This window comes from Tachypleus tridentatus, chromosome 12 (genome assembly GCF_004210375.1).
Source record: "Tachypleus tridentatus isolate NWPU-2018 chromosome 12, ASM421037v1, whole genome shotgun sequence".
Lineage (NCBI taxonomy): Eukaryota > Metazoa > Arthropoda > Merostomata > Xiphosura > Limulidae > Tachypleus > Tachypleus tridentatus.
In genome coordinates, this window is record NC_134836.1 from 135,885,363 (window position 1) to 135,903,743 (window position 18,381).

Sequence of the window (18,381 nt, forward strand, 5' to 3'; positions counted from 1 at the left end):
TGGTCATTTTGTACAGTTGTAGTTGTTAGGTTGGTATTTAAACTGGACATTTTGTACAGTTGTAGTTGTTAGGTTGGTATTTAAATTGGTCATTTTATACATTTGTAGTTGTTAGGTTGGTATTTAAACTGGACATTTTGTACAGTTGTAGTTGTTAGGTTGGTATTTAAACTGGACATTTTGTACAGTTGTAGTTGTTAGGTTGGTATTTAAACTGGTCATTTTGTACAGTTGACAGTTATAGTTTGGTTGATAAATGAACATGTTCTACTTAAACTCGCCATTTTATACTGTTGTAGCCCTGTGGTTGTTATATAAACTTGTTCTACTTACACTGGCCATTTTATACAGTTGTAGTTCTTCTGTTGATATATAAACTTGCACTACTTACACTGGTCATTTTATACAGTTGTAGTTGCTTTCTTGATATGTAAACTTGCACTACTTACACTGGCCATTATATACAGTTGTAGTTGTTTTGTTGATATATAAACTTGCACTACTTACACTGGCCATTTTATACAGTTGTAGTTGTTTGGTTGATATATAAACTTTTTCTTCATACACTTGACATTTTATATAGTAGTTTTAGTTCTTCTGTTGATATATAAACTTGTCCTTTTTATACTGGCCATTTTACTTAGAAGTACTTGCTTGGTTGGTATATAAACTTTTTTTTTGCTTGCACTGGCCTTCTTATACAGAAAAGGGCTTGAGCCCGCCAATGAGCCAAGCACCCCCAATATCCCCTCAGCACCCCCAATATTGTTACCTACATATATTAATAAAATATTGAAAACACAATTGTCGTTGTTGCTTAACAATTAACATCAAAGAGACATAGATCTGTAGAACTTAACGTCTTCATTAAAACGGAAGTATGGGTCATGAGTCCCATAGCAACGTACTGAATGCACTGAAACTCATGTGCTCTATTGCTGCTATATCAGTACAATCATGTACTGATGATTGTGGCATACACTTAAAATTGTGACTTACAATCAATTAATGTTATACTTATGATAAGTTATTAACCTTACATGTTAACTGATCAAATAATATTTCTAAACAATTCTAGAATGAATTTTGAAATTGTCATTGGACTATTTAGAAGTGTCTAATTTAATGTAATGTAGTAGTTACATTATTGTAACATGTGCTTGTCACACTTGTGATAATGAGAACAATATCACAATCACAGTTTGGCCTGTATGAATAATGTGAACTTATGAAGAAACCAACCTTTCTGTGAAGGTCAACTACAATTTAGCCATTTTGTTTTGGTGCTACTATGACCATTCAATATCCAGGCTGCAGGTTTGCTTTGTTTCCTTAGATTTCGATGTTTAAAATGAATATCCTTTGTAAGCCCTAATGCCAATATAAAGAGAGAAATTTCCATTCGTTTCATATAAACTAACACAACTTGGAAGTAAAAAGTGGTACTAACAGTCAGCCTGCTCGGGGGTCACTTTGACGTTTGCATGCTCTGTATAAAAGGGAGTTATGTTTGTTTACGTGGCTCTCGCTGTTTCTGGTACTCGGCCTTACACTGGAACACATACTCAGTTTGGATTAATAAAAGGAAATCAAAATCAGCAACTCGTTTTCAAACAAGGGCACCAACACACAAGACAAGAGTCAGACATCACCCACCAAAACATAAACCGGTCATACTACACATAAGGTTGATTATGCAACACTACCTGCTACCCAAGAAGAGGCAGCGAGTAGATGGTCATACAAACACATGTAGTGCAATTGAGGAGGACAGTGGTGATTGTGATGGTGAGAATGCGCACATGACTAGTGCGGAATCCCAGCTGCAAGAGGGCACCACTCACACCCAGGGTAAAAAACTACCACCAGGACCCAAGGACCTGAGCCAGCTTTGAGATAGTGGTCCTACCTGTCCAGTCTTGAAGAGATATCCAGCCACAGAATACAGTGGCCAGTCAAGGTCATTCAACAAGAATTGGCGTCATCAGTACTCGTGGTTGGAGTACTCTGTGACCCAAGATGCTGCTTTCTGCTTTGCATGTTATCTTTTCACTCACACACACTTCAGTAAAACTCAGAAGTCTTTCACCCATGAAGGCTCCTGGAAGTGGAAGAAGGCGACCACATCACTGAAGTCCCATGATAACTCTGCAGGACACAAGTTTGCCATGCAAGCTTGGGCAGAGTTTAAATTGCAGAAAACAAAGGGTGCAAGGATCCAACATGCTCTCGATGCAATCCATGCTAAAACTGTGGAGGAAAACTGACATTACATAAGAGCTGTGATAGATGCACTGCTCTACACAGCCTGCCAGAATGAAGCCCAGAGAGGTCACAGGGAAGGTAGTCAGTCAGATAACAGGGTCAATTTCCTGGAACTTCATGACATGATTTCCAGGTATGATGAAGTCGTGAAGAAGCTGAGTGGTCCTGGCAATGCCAAGTACACGCACCATGCTATCTAAAACGAACTGCTTGACATCATAGGTGGAATGATCAGGAAGGATATCAGCAAAGGGGTCTGGAAGCTGAGCATTTTGCTATAATGGTGGATGAAACAAAGGATATGAGCAAACAAGAACAACTGTCCATTGTGGTAAAGTACCTCCACCAACAGAGCCTTCACGAGGAGTTCCTGAACTTCACAGCTGCTGAGAGTTTGGATGCAGATTCATTGCTCAAGAAAATCACGGAGACTCTGGCTAAATGTGGTATTGACCATAATGCCTGCATTGGCCAGTGCTATGATGGAGCTGCAGCCATGTCAGGGCATATGAGTGGTGTACAGGAGAGGTTCAGGAGAGAGGTGTCTCAAGCTGTGTATGTCCACTGCTATGCACACAGGCTCAACCTTGTGTTAGTTGATTGTGTGCACAATGTCCAGGCTGCAGCAGAGTTCTTTGTGACAATCCAGAAGCTGTACAAATTCTTCTCTACATCAGTTGTGCATGAAGAATTTCTCAAGGTATGGGAGCTTGAACCCGTGAACCAGCACATAGAGTTGAAGTGACTGTCAGATAGAATATGGGCCTGCCAACATGTTGCTTGTCTGGCTTTGAAAAGAACTCTCCCTGCCATTGTGATAACCCTAAAGCATCTTGTGGAGTGGGACAATGTCCACAGAGCCACTGAATCAAAGGGCCTGTGCATCCTTCTTCATCAGCAGTTCATAACCAGTCTAGTGGCCATAGAGAAACTACTGCTGATGACAAAACAGCTATCAGACCACCTCCAGTCACCTGACCTGCAGCCAGCCTCTGCAGAGGACCTAGTACAATCTGTCATCTCTGGTCTCTCAGAAATGAGAACTGAAGCAGCATGGAAAGACTTGGAAGAGTCTGCTGAGGATATATGTAAGAAAGTGGGAATATGCACTGAGATGGTGCATCAAGGTGGACAGCAATCTGCCCCCAGACACCTGGACGAATTCATAATCACATCTAGTACTGGCCAAAGAGATGAACCAACACCAGATGTCAGGAGACACACCTTCTATGCCATCATAGACAGGATGTTCAATGAGCTGAATAGAAGATTATCCTCTGATGCCTGCAGAATTCTGATGGGTGCAACTGTATTGAACCCCAAACACTCCACATTTCTGGACAAGCAAGCACTCTTGGGAATGGCAGCAAACTATGGTGTGGCAGAGGATAACCTCGCAGTGGAGGTCCACCAGTTGAACTGGCTAATTGCCAGGAAGAAAGACAAGGGACAGAAAGTATCCACACCATTGGAGCTTGCAACCATGCTGGAGCCATGCAAGGATGCCTTCATGGATCTCCACAAACTTGTATGCATCGCTGTGACCCTGCCTGTCACTTTATCTGCCTGTGAGAGAAGATTCTCATGTCTGAAGCTTCTTAAGACATACTTGCACAACAGCAGTGGTAACAACCACACCAGCAACCTTGCTGTCATATCAGTAAACTCCAGGAGGGCAAAACAACTTGATATTGATACTGTTATAGATGCATTTTCTGTCAATCACCAGAACAGGTGCATTGTTTTGAAGTAATATTGACTATAAACACAACATAATGAAAGATAGTTAGCCTGATAGTGATCTTACTTTTCCTCAAAGTGCATTAACTTCACGTGGGATAATTCGTTTCTGCTATGTAAACTATGTCTTTATGTTATATTTCTTTTGATTTGTAGCTTTACTCTTAATGGTATATTAAATGTTCAATCTAAGCTAATCTTGATTTTCTTTATTATTATGTATTACCTTGGGTGGAATTTAGGTGAGCTTCCTCTTTTACATATATGTATATTTTCATAAACAGATTATTTCTAATTTGTAACAATGAATTATTAATCAGAGCATGAGTTTCCAATGAAAACTGCATTGAAAACGTAGTTCAAAATTGCACACCTTTATGAAATGTACCTTGGTATTTACATTATTATAATTTACCACCTATACTTCATATTGATGGCATTTTGCGAAGCCCCTCCACAGTTTACCACAGCCCCCCCCCTAACGAAAATATCCTGGTGCCACTACTGACAGTTGCAGTTGTATTGTTGGTATATAATCTTGCACATTGACCATTTTATACAGTTGTAGTTGTTTGGTTGGTATATAAACTGGTTCTACTTACTGTGGCCATTTTATATACTTGTGGTTGTTTGATTTGTATATAAACTTCCTCCAGTTAAACTGGACTTTTTATACAGTTGTAGTTGTTTGGTTGGTATATGAACTTGTTCTACTTACAATGGACATTTTGTATGGTTGTAGTTGTTTTGTTGATATATAAATCAGATCTATTGACAGTGGCCATTTTATGCAGTTGTAGTTTTTGGTTGGTGTATAAACTTGTTCTATTTGCTCTGCCGATTTTATACAGTTACAGCTGTTTGTTAGTATATAAACTTATTTTAGTTAAATTTGCCATTTTATACAGTTCTAGTGGTTTTCTCTAGTTACACTGGCCCTTTTATACAGTTGTAATTGTTTGGTTTATATATAAACTTTTTCTGCTTACAGTGGCCATTTCATAAAGTTGTAGTTGTTTGGTTTATATATAAACCTTTTCTGCTTACAGTGGCCATTTCATAAAGTTGTAGTTGTTTGGTTGGTATATAAACTTGTTATTTCACTGGCAATTTCATATAGTCATAGTTGGAGTGTTTGTATACAAACATATTCTACTTTCACTGGCCTTTTCATACAGCTGCATTTGTTATGCTGGATTATAAACATTTTCCACTTACACTTCCCATTTTATACAGTGTAATTCTTTGGTTGGTAGTTAAACGTGTTCTATTTAAACTGGACAGTTTATATACTTGTAGTTATTTGGTTGGTATATAAAATTGTTCTTGTTACATGGGCCATTTTATACATTTGTAGTAGTTTGGTGTTTGTATAAACTTTTTCGAGTTACACTGGCTCTTTCATACAGTTGTACTTGTATTGTTTATATATAAACTTGTTGTACTTACTCTGGTTCTTTATAAACTAAGATTTGAAGAATAAAATATTGATTTTCACATTTGTTTTCTCTTCTTTTTGAAAATGTAATCTGTGATGTAGATCTCTAATGTGTTTTTTGACAATCTGTGATGTAGAGGTCTAATGTGTTTTTTGATTTATGACACTTTTTGATATGGATTTAAATTTTATCCATTATGTTTGTTACCACAGTTTGGTTAATAAAGAGCAAACCTAAAGTAGACCTCTTATATTAGTGGTATGTGTATTATATTTATTAGGCCTCTTATATTAGTGGTATGTGTATTATATTTATTAGGCCTCTTATATTAGTGGTATGTGTATTATATTTATTAGGCCTCTTATAATTGTGGTATGTGTATAATATTTATTAGGCCTCTTATAATTGTGGTATGTGTATTATATTTATTAGGCCTCTTATAATTGTGGTATGTGTATAATATTTATTAGGCCTCTTATAATTGTGGTATGTGTATAATATTTATTAGGTCTCTTATAATTGTAATATGTGTATAATATTTATTAGGTCTCTTATAATTGTAATATGTGTATAATATTTATTTGGCCTCTTATAATTGTACTATGTGTATAACATTTATTAGGCCTTTTATAAATATGGTATGTGTATAATATTTATTAGGCCTGTTATAACTGTGGTATGTGTATAATATTTATAATTTTTAATCTTTTTTTTAGCTGAAATATTTAATTGATATTTGGTGAGAGAAAAGAAAACTCAAAATCCCATAAATGAAAGATATTCATAATGTAGGATATATTAATGTTTCCAATTTAATGAATCTTCAGATAACATATTTTCACATGTATGATAAATCCTCTCTCTCTAGTAATTCTAACATTAAAAAAATATCTTGTTTTTCCTTTATTTAATTTTTTATAGGTTTGTGCTGTTCACTTGCTTTTCATGATATTTGTCATTGTGGCACTTCCTTTCAAAGCTCTCGAAACCTTTCTTTCTCATTGTTGTTCTGTCTGGGCTGCTGTCTTACTACTGACCAAAATGATTTACCAGTTGAAGTTTGTGGACCAGTATGGTTGGATGGTTAACTGTTCTGTGAGTTCTTAGAATTTTTACTCATTTGAACTTTAGTTTAAAAGTTATGCACCAAATGAATATATATTTTCTCAGAGATAAGAACTAATTGTGGACAAAGTTTATTCATGTGAATTCATTGTTTGTCAGTATATAAGACATTTAAACTTTAATTTATTTGTGGAAAACAAAGTTCAGAATTTTGAGGTGTATGAAATATGGTGATAAAGATAAAATTATCTCTGTAAGAAATACTTTTGAAATTTTCATGTTATTTGTTAGACCTTGAAATCATTTGTGGATTATATTTTTGAGTATATCTTTATATCTTAGATGAGGACACAGGTGTTATGTAGTAAACAGTACACCACAAAAAAGTTTAGAACTAATCATATGAAGTTTACAAAAATACAAGTGATATATCTCTCACTTAAATCAGTATTATAGGTTTTAACAGCTGAGATACCACAGGTACATTATAATAATAACACCATGTTTAATACACAATGCACTCCACATATCAACACAGTAATTGGAAGATAATATATAATTTCAATGAAAATGAAGGATGTTGATTTGATTGCTGCATGTGCAAGAGAAACCTGAGATCTAATACTAGCATGATTTATCCAATGATGGATACATTAATTAATACTTCCAGACTAGAAACTTTTTAATAATTTGTTCAGTTCAGTAACTTCAACATAGTTCTGTTTTAATCTCTTGCATAATTTTAAAGTTGGATTCTTTCAAATTGAAAGAACAGCAGAAATTTAAAGTAAAAATATATTAATTCAACTCTGAATCTCTCTTTGTATGATTGTTCAGTAATATCTGTCATTGGATAAATTATGGTCTTTGTCTGTATGTTTTGTCAAGAATTCTTCTGTTATTTATTCATTTTAATAATTACATTTTCCTTAGTGTGTAAAAAACTGTACCAAAAATAAGCATAAAACTTGTTGCTCACAATTCATCATTTCAGGATATGAATTACGTGGACCAGAACACCAGTGTCCATCCATCCCTGTTGACTGAAACTGTTGATAACAGAAAGTGGGTTGGGTTCAGGAAAACAGATAACTTGCTTGGTTATTGCAAGGGAAGTATAATATTAATTATGTAGATAGAGAAAAAAATTAATTTGTTTCTATAAGCCTAGTACTTCCATCCAAGCTTTTTGAATATCAGGTGTAATTGTCAGAAAGATATTTCATTTGACTGTTTGCATCTGTTTTGTATGTGTAATAAACTAATGTATCAAAACAAAAAATCTAGGGTTACAACAATACATGTTGAATAATAAGTGTAATGTAAGAAATTATTCATATGGATTAATCTCTCTAAGAATGATGTACAGTAATCCGTGGTTTGTATAAGAATGAGGTAGTGTGATCTGTTATTTGTATAAGAATGGCATATAGTAAACTAAAATTTAAAACACAACTCAGTTATGTTTAACTAAAATATTGCTTGTTTTGTAAACCTTTTAAATATGAGAAGTATATGTACGAAAACCAAACCTCAAGCTTAAATATATTGTTGGATATACAAGAATGTTCTATTTAAGAGTTATTATTTAGTTTTCATAGCGAGTGTTAAAGGTGATAGTTATGACAAGTTTCGTTATGTAACTTTGCATGAGTCATACGTTGTACATATAGTTTAGTTGTTGTACTAGGCTTTTATAATGCTGTTTACATCTTACTCAAAAGTTTCTAAATTTTTCTCATTATGTGTCATATTGTTGTTAATAGTGGACTACATGTTTTAGATTTTTCTGTCACATGTTATAAATACATGCAGATACAGGAAGGAAAGTTAAGTTAGTGACAGTGAAGTTAGGCTGTATGATTGTTAGTTTAGCCATAATGAGTAATTTGTAAAGTGAGTGTCACAGCCTTTATTGTAATAAGAAGATAGAGAAAAGGAAATTGTCTTTAGAAAGGGTGTTCTAAAGTAATTGAACCATTGATGAATAAGATAAAATCATTTAAAGCTCAGATAGAACTCTGATAATCAAGAGTGTTATTAATTTTTGTACATAAATATGACTTATTTTCAATGTATATATATTATTTTAAAACAAGTGGATTGTGTACTGTCTGTTTATTGTTGAAATTTGTCATCAACAAGTCACAGATACCTACTGTAAAGAGTGATGGCTCTATAAAACCTGACATGCAACTGTTTGAGAATTATAAGAAATAATTTGGAATATAATTTTTGTTGTATCTGACAAAGAATATTTTTTCTTTATGTATTTTTAATAGCAGTTGTCATTTACTACTATAATATGAGTTGCTAGTAATTGACTCTTAAAAATCATGTTAAAAAGAAAGAAATCTTTTACATATAAATATACACAAAATCATTAAACAGTTGTTTCACTGTATAATATTAGATAATAAATTCTGTGAAATGTCTTGACATTATTCACATACCTAAATTAATTATGGTGAAGTAAAATAGACTTAAAGTATCATAGATATTACATATTTGTTTTTTTGTACAGAGCACCATATGAAATAGATGAAACGAAATTTGATGACTTATTTAATTTAAACTTAAAATAACATCAATTTGAAATAAAAGTACACAATGTTCCTTACTAATTTCAAAGTTTTCTTATACTTCAGGGTTATATAGGAGTGATTTTGATCCTAACCCTTCAAGCTGTTGTAAAAGTTCGTCAGAAGTTACATCGTTTTCATAAAAATGAGAAAGAACCACTTGAAAAAGTAATGTTTCCAGGAGTAACTCGTGCAAAAGCAGATGTCGGTTTATTAGAATGCTTTAAGTTTCTTTCCAACTATGCTTTCTACAAGTTTGGAATTGAGGTTGGTAAACTAATTTGATATATTTTTTAAAATAATTAATTCACTTACCATCATATTTTAAAATTAAGGTACTTCGAAAAAATACAAACATTGAAGCAAACTAGATTTTTTTAGATATATGTTTAACTGCAATTAGACAAATTCTACTCTGATTTGAAAAAGCAATAACACATGTAACCAGGTTTAATAGTTCTATCTCTTTCTGTGAAAGCTTCTTAAAGGTGAATGAACAAGAAACAGTTGTGAAGGCCATTAATTTGAGATATTTATTTCATAGACAAAATCTCATGAATTTCATCAGAGACTGTTCACTTATTTACAAATCTTAAAGACATAGATTGACCCTGTTTATCAAATGTCATTTCTGAAGATGTAAAAGGATTTATTGGTTTAGTTCTTAATGCAATTTGTTGATATATTCCATTTACAGTATAAAACTTTTTACAATTCAAAACTACTAAGTGTAGTTTAAGTGTAACACTATAGAGAAAATAGAAGTCCCTGACCTTGCCCTTTAGCCCATGCAGTGCATAAGGTGTTCCTAAGGTGACCATATGAATGAATCTATCTATGCAAAAACAGCTATTATATATTCAAACAGCTAACACCGCCCTCTACATTCCAACACTCAGCTACACAACCCCTTACAAATATGTGGTCAGCTTCCGGTCAGTTACCTCTTTCTTTCTTTGTGAACCTGACGATGACCGAAGAAGGTCGAAACGTTGTTCACTCTTCTATGTAAAATATTTTCTCAACCCAAACGAGCCGTTTTTGCATAGATATTTCTCTACAAGTGGGTTTTCTCGACATCACTGATTATGAATGAATCTGTATTTGTAGATGTATTTTGTTATTATTGTGGAATGAATTCTAGTTTTAGTTTTTGTTAAAACTCTGGATCAAGATTCCTTTCTGAGTGGATTCAGTTTCAGTTGTGGTTTTTGTTACTGATGTGAATTATATTTACAGTACTATTAATGTTTTTGCTCATGCATTGATTTGTATTGAAGTTTTCTTTTGTTTATACATTGGTTTGTATTACTGCATATGAAACTGACTATTTCAATCATCATTCATGGGAAAGAAAACTGCTAATTCATACCACTTTTTACAAGTATCTGTGTCATCCTTTGAGATGGGGTCACTCTTCAGGAGATGGCAGGAGAAACACAGTTTCAAAATGATAAGAGTTTCTAGTTTTTGGCATCTTTAATGTTTACCTAAACATGTTTATAACTATTCTACAGCTGGTTAATGAGAACATTATTCAGAATGCTACATGAAAATATAACAAAATTTACTTGGATATGTCTTAACATTTCTTGTTTCTCATAGTTTCTCTTGCTTCATATTTTTTGTAAGTAACAGAATTTGTAATGAAGCTCCATTTTATGACTGAAGTTCTGTGTTGGGTATACCCTGATTATTGTTCATGTACATTTTTTTGACAATGTTGTTTTTACTTCATAATTGTTTTGTGACTGTTATGGTTTATCTTTCTTGTTTTCTTTGTTGAATTTTGTGCAAAGCTACTCAAAAGCCACCTGTACTAGCTGTCACTGATTTTGAAGTGGTACACTAAAGAGAAATCAGCTATTCAACACACCCATTGCTATCACTCGGGCTGCTCTTTTACCAGTGACCAGGAGGATTTTCCATCATACTATAACGCTGGAAGGATTAGCATGTTTGATGAAAGGATTTGAATTCATAACTCACAAATTGCAAGCTGAGGTCTTTATACATGAGGACAGTTTGTTTTGCATTCTGTTTTAGAGATTTACATGTTGTTTCTTATGGGTCTCTTGTATTAATAACTTTGTTTGTTTTTTCCAGGTCTGTTTTGTGACTATCGTGATTTGTATTGGAGTTCGACTAGATGTGTATGCTGTTATATCAGCACTGTGGCTGTGTGGTCTCTTTTTGCTGAGAAGAAAGGTTATGAACCTTGTCTGGCCCTTTTATGTGGCATATCAGTGCATTATTTTACCTATACAGTACTTGATGTGTTTGGGAATACCTGCTGGATTTTGTATTGGTAAGTTCATTGTGGGGCGACTGCTGTAAGAAGTTATATAATTTTATTAACAATAACTATGTAATTGTTAGTAATTAATAAGTTTGAAAATAAAACAGTGAAACTTAATTCAAATGAAATGCTGCTTTAGTATTCAGATATTTTCTAGTGAGTATTTGTGTAGATTACAGAATACTCTTAGTATGAGCAACACTTTTATAGTTGTGAAGGAAACTTGTCATATAAAACCCAAATAGGCTTAGCTTAAGTATCAGTATTGAATTTTTTAAGAGTTTTGCCCAAAAAAGTAGGCATAACTTTTGTATAAACAGGTATTTTGTTCTTGTTTTACAAATCGAAAAATCGGCTTTGTATTAGTTGAACATTGTGTTATATGTGCTTCATATTAGTTGAACAGTAAGTGTGTTATGTGTGCTTCATATTAGTTGAACAGTAAGTGTGTTATATGTGTTTCATATTAGTTGAACGGTGTGTTGTGTGTTATATGTACGTCATAATCAGAAGTGGAACATCACTAAAGTGCATATTGCTACAGGATATTTCTGAAAGATGATGTAATAATTTTTCTTCACTGAAAATGTATTTTATATAGGTACTTACCACCCCTCACATAAATATCTGTTATCGTTCAGTGATTCATTCTATATGAAAAAACATTTCCACTTGCCAAAACCCTTCTATGTCTGGAACATTGGAATTGACTGATTCCAATGCTTCTCTCATGAAAGTCATTACCTGTCAACCCTCCACTAACAAGAGTGCAACGTATCATGCAAGTCATTACCTGTCAAAAGAGAAAAGAGTCCTTGAAAAGGAAAAAAGAACAAGAAACTCTTATCTAGTCAAAGTTTCATGAATTTTAATATTCTAGAATGGCTACAGGCAGAAGACAATAACCCAAAGAGGAAGAAAATTGCAAACCAATAATGAGAGACAAAAGTATTATGGTTATTCCATATTTCTGATTGAAGAAGTGTCTCCAAACAATGATAAAAATGGCATGCCAATGAAAAGGTATGAAGTCAAATTGGGTGGGAAGGCATTCAGAACAAAGTACAGAAGGTAGACAATAAAGAGGAAGAAGCCAAGTCAATCGAATGAAAAGTCAAATCTAACTGGCAAAGAACATAAACAGATGATGGTTGCCAGTGAAGAAAGAGGTGAAAAGGAAGCTGTAGAGGAAATATGATGGAGAAGAGCATGCACAGGATGTAGAAGTCGATCCAGGTCAGAACAAGGATAAAGGTTTGAAATGGAATGAAGGGAAAGTGGCTAAACATAGGAGTTATCCTCATCAGCTATCAAGGTGTGAGGAAGGAAAACTATCTGGTAGAAGAAGATATATAGAAGGATAAAGAGTGCATGAACTATTGTTGGCAAACAAATGGATCATCAATATACACAAGTGTATAGAAAAAGGAGGGAGAACAAAAGAGAAGTTGAAACAAGGAGCACCAGGAATGTGGCTTGAACATAGGCAACGTGAGGCAGTGCAGAACCACATTAATATCTACATCAGGAAGGGCAACCTGTTGCAGTGGATGAGAAATCCAGAAGGAACAGATCCATGGTTAAGGTGTAGGAGAGTGAAATACCTGTGGGATCTGGAAAAATAAAAGGCATGGGAGAAGACCACCTGAAAATCTGAGACTGAAGAGACAGAAGATTCTTGATCCAAAATCAAGAGATGAAATGTGCACAATGAAGAACAGTGGGTTCATCAGGAGAAATTCTTGGATCCAGAAACCAAAGACAGAAAAATTATATTTACAGTGAGAAAGTTTCATGTATGAATCAAACCAGGAAAGAGGTTGATTGTTGGACTAAAGTGGATCACCTTGCCAATAGAGGAAAACTAGACAAGAAGACAGAGGACAGGAAGGTTTGGATGAAACACTGGTGACTGAAAGCAAAGGAAAAGGTAATGGTGGAGGAAATTGGAGCTGGAAAAGCTGCAAAAACCACACCTGAGAAGGCCAGGAAAAAGGTATCAGAAGGACTGAAGACAGTGTTAAGAATGAATGAAATCACCCAGAGAAGAAGAATGGGCAGATAAACAAATGTGTCGGTCCAATCCTGGCTAAAAACATCACTAGACAGAGCAAGAAGAAGAAAAACTATGTCAAAACCGAGGAAATTTGTGGTTAACGGATGTAGCAGAAGCCTCAATGTCAGAGGTACTCCAATGAAACTAATCCACTGGAAGAGGGAAAGGATTGAGAGATCACTTATCAGAGAAATGTTATCTGGATAGGAATCCAATCCATGACAAGAGCAAAAGCACTTGGACACAATATACAGTGATAGGAATATCAAATATGTGGGACAAAAAAGGAGAATTAATGTGTGAATACAGATGGATAGAGAATGGATCTACCCTGATGATTGGGACAATCATCCACTGAATAAAAGATGGAATGGATCATGATCGAATGAGTTCTTGACAGATTGAGAAAATTAACCAAAACACAACCTACAGTAAGATGCTTTAGGATGTTAATAGGATAAGACCTTATAGCTGTAGAAGAAAAACCCAAATCTTCTAGTATATCAACCCATGCCCCCCATTCCTGAAATGAGGAAAACCAGTTGAGGAGGAAGAGGGACACTCATACCTAACCATCAACACCGATAAATGCCAAGGGTAGGAGGAATGGTAGTAAGAGCAAATAAAAGATCCCTTTGAAATACCACTTTTCATGGAAGGCCCATAGAAGATCCCACATATGAGCTTGACCTAAGAGACTAGGAATACCATGGGAGATCACATCACCAAAAGTGATAGAACGTTGTGAGTTGTACTTAAACTGAAAATCAATCAGAATTGAAGAAAAGGGTTGAGATGTGTGTATGATAAGAAAAATACCTGAATGAATAAGATAATGAACAGATTATACCTGAATGAACAAGATAATGAACAGATTATACCTGAATGAACAAGATAATGAACAGATTGCACTGAGGACTTCTTCAAGTTGATTAATGGCTCATTATAGCCATTCTCAGGAGTAACTGTATAGGTAATAGTCAGCCTCCTGTTTGGAAAGACAAAATAATATCCACTTGACCATAGAAAGATGAAAGCACAATTCAAGAACATGTAGGTGATGAACAAATGATCTGAACACCTGACAAAACATACAGGGCTGAATCTAGTTCAATTAACAGAACATAAAACAGAGAAATCATCTGGTGGAGAATAAACTAAAGAGAGGCTTGCGAGTAATGAAATGTTGGGATATACAACTAAGCATTCGTCCTTTTCATTGATAGGCCTAAGGATGAGAAACGTAAAACAGGACAGATTAAAAATTAGAATGAAGTATGGCAAACCTAGTACAGGCCACTAGTCTCTTGTTTGGTGTGAGAATAACAAACAGTCTGGAATAAGATGATAAAGAGGTGCAACAGTCTGTATAGACAGAAAATATTGTAGTGCCTTGGACAGATGCAGGCTGGTGACATGGTCAAAGCTTATAGAATTGTAATGAAAGGTTGCCAAAGGGTAACAATATAGAATAGTCAAACTCTCATTGAACCAGGACACTCTGGTTAGTCTCCACCAGAACTTTTGGCAATGTGCCCATTAATACTGAATAAAATAACAAGATAAGGAACCCCTAGAAGGATGACAGGAGAAGTAGATAAGGAACAGGATGGAACTGAAAATGGGAGTGCCATGACTCCAACTGTAACAAACATGAAACCAAAGAGGAAACAATCAAGTAATGACACACATATTACACATAAGATTCCAAAGTCACAGCAAAAACAAATGAAAAGACTAAAGAGACATCTCAAAAAGAAAGAGGAAGCAAATACAAGATTACATAATTATTTTAAAAATTCCAACTGCAGTGAAACGTGTGTGTAAAGTGAGAACCAAAGATGGCAAATGAGCCAAGATGGAGGAAATAAGGAAAAACAGAAAAATAAGGAATTGAATAAAATGTAAGATACCTGAGAATACATGTAGAAAAATTAAGTCTAGTTGATTCTGCAGGAGAGGTAGGGAAAAACAAATGAATGTTCAGTGGTGTAAAAAGACTATCAAACTTTCATTAGTCTGAATAGGTTCAACTTTCAGGTGTTTTACCCACATATCTATTAATCACATAATGTATAATAGTAGAGAGATCCGGATCTTCCTGACTTGAAGCCTGTGAAAATAGTGCTATAATATATCACCCAAAGTTGGAACTTAGAATTCATTGTAAAAATACATAAGTGGAACAAATGTGTTTGATTATATATGTAAAAGTAGCTGGTATGGTTATAGAAAGCACTATGGAGTGAACAACATTTCGATCTTCTTCAGTCATTGTCAGGTTCACAAAGAAAGAAAGAGGTAACTGGCCGATAGCTAGCTGACCACATGTTTGAAGGCGGTTGTGTTTTTGAGTGTAGGAATGTAGAGGGCATGCTTTGATGTTTTATTATATGTTAATACAGGTATAAGGGTGTTCCTTTGTATTGGTTTATTTTGGGCTTGAGTTGTTGTATAGGCATAGCTTCTTCAATTTTGCATTTTTTATGTTTGTTTCTTTATTTAATATTTGGGTGTTTTCTATGGTTATTTTGTGTTTATTTGATTTGCAGTGTTCGAAAACATGGGAAGGTGCCTTTTTGTGTTCGTTGAATCTGGTTTCCATTTTTCTACTTATTTCTCCAATATAGAAGTCGTGGCAGTTATCACATTGTATTTTATAAATAATGTCAGTGTTGTGTTTCTCAGTGTAGTTTTTACATAGTATAGACCTTAGTTTTGTGCCTGGTTTTTGAATAAATTTGGTATTAACTGGAATGTCATATTTTGTTACTAGTTTTTGCCAAATGTTGGTTATTTTCCTGCTGATGTTGGGAATATATGGTATGCAGCTGTATATGGTTTCATGATTTTTTAATTCGTGGGATATATTTACTTTTGTTGGTTGATTTTGCTTTTTGTCTAGATGTATGCGTATAATGTTTTCTATGGTTTTTGGAGGAAACTTATTGATGTTGATGAAGTATTGTTTTATTTTGTCTAATTCATCATTAATTTTATCTGGTGAGCATAGTTTTATGGCTGTGTTTATTTGGTTTCTTAGTATGTTGAGTTTTTGTTTTGTTTTATGTGCTGAGTCCTAAAGAATGTATAGTCCAGTATGGGTGATTTTTTGGTGGGTTTCTGGGATGAATACCCTGTTGGTGGCAAAGTACACACAAACAATTTTTGAGAGAGAGGAAGTAAAACCATTTGTTGCAGTCCACTTAAGTAAACAATTGAGGGCAGTCTGTAGCTGCCACTCAATAAACCTTGTCCATTTGCAACTTTAGAAGGGAGTTGTACACTGATGGCATTAACCTTTACAATGAAAATGTTGATGAGTGTGTTAGATATTATTTTATTGGCTTCTATCTTTATGTTGGGTGTATGTGTTAGTATTTTATTAGTTTCCATCTTCATGTTGGATGTATGTGTTAGATAGTATTTTGTTAGCTTCCATCTTCATGTTGGATGTATGTGTTAGATAGTATTTTATCAGCTTCCATCTTTATGTTGGATGTATGTGTTAGATAGTATTTTATCAGCTTCCATCTTTATGTTGGATGTATGTGTTAGATAGTATTTTATTAGCTTCCATCTTTATGTTGGATGTATGTGTTTGATAGTATTTTATCAGCTTCCATCTTTATGTTGGATGTATGTGTCAGATAGTATTTTATCAGCTTCCATTTTTATGTGGAACATGTACATTAGATAGTCTTTTATTAGCTTCCATCTTTATATTGAACGTGTGTGTTAGATAGTCTTTTATCAGCTTCCATCTTTATGTTGAACATGTGTGTTAGATAGTATTTTGTTAACACTATCTTTGTTTCTTTCTTTCTGTCCTTAGAGACACTTGATGTGTAAGCAGTACGATGTTTACTAGTTTTAATCTTCTCATGAAGTAATATCGATTTCTTTAAAAGGTATATTTGTAAATGTTATATAATTCACAGAAGTTTTCATGGTTTCACCATAAATACATTCTTACAAACTATAAGTAAATACAAGAAATACCCTCAATGTCTGTCATGTAGTTCCAGATTGATATTTTTTTGGAATTTAATTTTCATTTATAAAGATGTGTAATAAGAAAGACTGTAACACCATTAAATAAACTTTCGGGTGAACTCAATTATGTATTTATTGAATGCAGTTTATGTGGCTAATTTATAAACTCTTCATCAGGTGAGAGACAATTTGAAATTTAATGTTATGTTAAATACATAACATGAAAAAATTAACCATGCCAGATCATTGGTTTAGTTTGAAAGAGTAACTACAATGGTAAAAATTGAAGTTATTTTTATTAAACTGAACACAACAAGAAGGGAACTGATGGAAAATATTTACTCTAAAATAGTGAATTATGGACTAAAACTTGGCTTGAATTGTGTCTGTGGTGGAATGTACTTCAAAAGTGAGATTCTGTTCTTTATGTTGTATCTCAGTTACTTATATAGATTGTGTGTGATGGATATCTAAAAAAGATGCAGTTGAAATGTCAGTTCTGTTGTCAATCTTAACACCTAAATAAGTCCCCCCTCCAACTCTTATTTTGTCACAAAAAAATAATCTGAGAGATTTCAGCCTCTCCTGATATGACATCCCTACCTTCCCAGGCACAATTGTAGTAACCTTTCTCTGTACCCTTTCCAATAATTCAGTGTCTTTTCTAAAGAAAGGAATCCAAGATTGAACAAAATATTCAAAATGTGTCCTAACCAATGACCTGTACAATAATATTCTAACTTCTGTAGACTTTTTTTATATATTTCTGTAGTTACAACACAAATTCTTATTTATTCTACCACTAGTAACCGTACACTGCTTGGATGTCGTAAGAGACTAATCAACCACTACATCAAAATCCTTTTCTTTTGTAACTGTAGAAGTTCATCACATCTAAATTATACTTACCAGCAGAAATGCTACTCTATGGGTGGCTCT

General features: G+C 34.1%; 1 pseudogene across 1 annotated transcript in view; it reads left to right on the plus strand.

Annotated features, from left to right (window-relative positions):
* The window catches only part of LOC143235811 (piezo-type mechanosensitive ion channel component 2-like), a 97,874-nt pseudogene that overhangs the window by 14,221 nt on the left and 65,272 nt on the right, over nucleotides 1-18,381 (plus strand). Inside the window, exons 5-8 of the transcript XR_013019376.1 lie at nucleotides 6,366-6,539; nucleotides 7,504-7,640; nucleotides 9,142-9,358; nucleotides 11,198-11,399. The product of XR_013019376.1 is annotated as a piezo-type mechanosensitive ion channel component 2-like (transcript). The remainder of the gene's footprint in view (nucleotides 1-6,365; nucleotides 6,540-7,503; nucleotides 7,641-9,141; nucleotides 9,359-11,197; nucleotides 11,400-18,381) is intronic.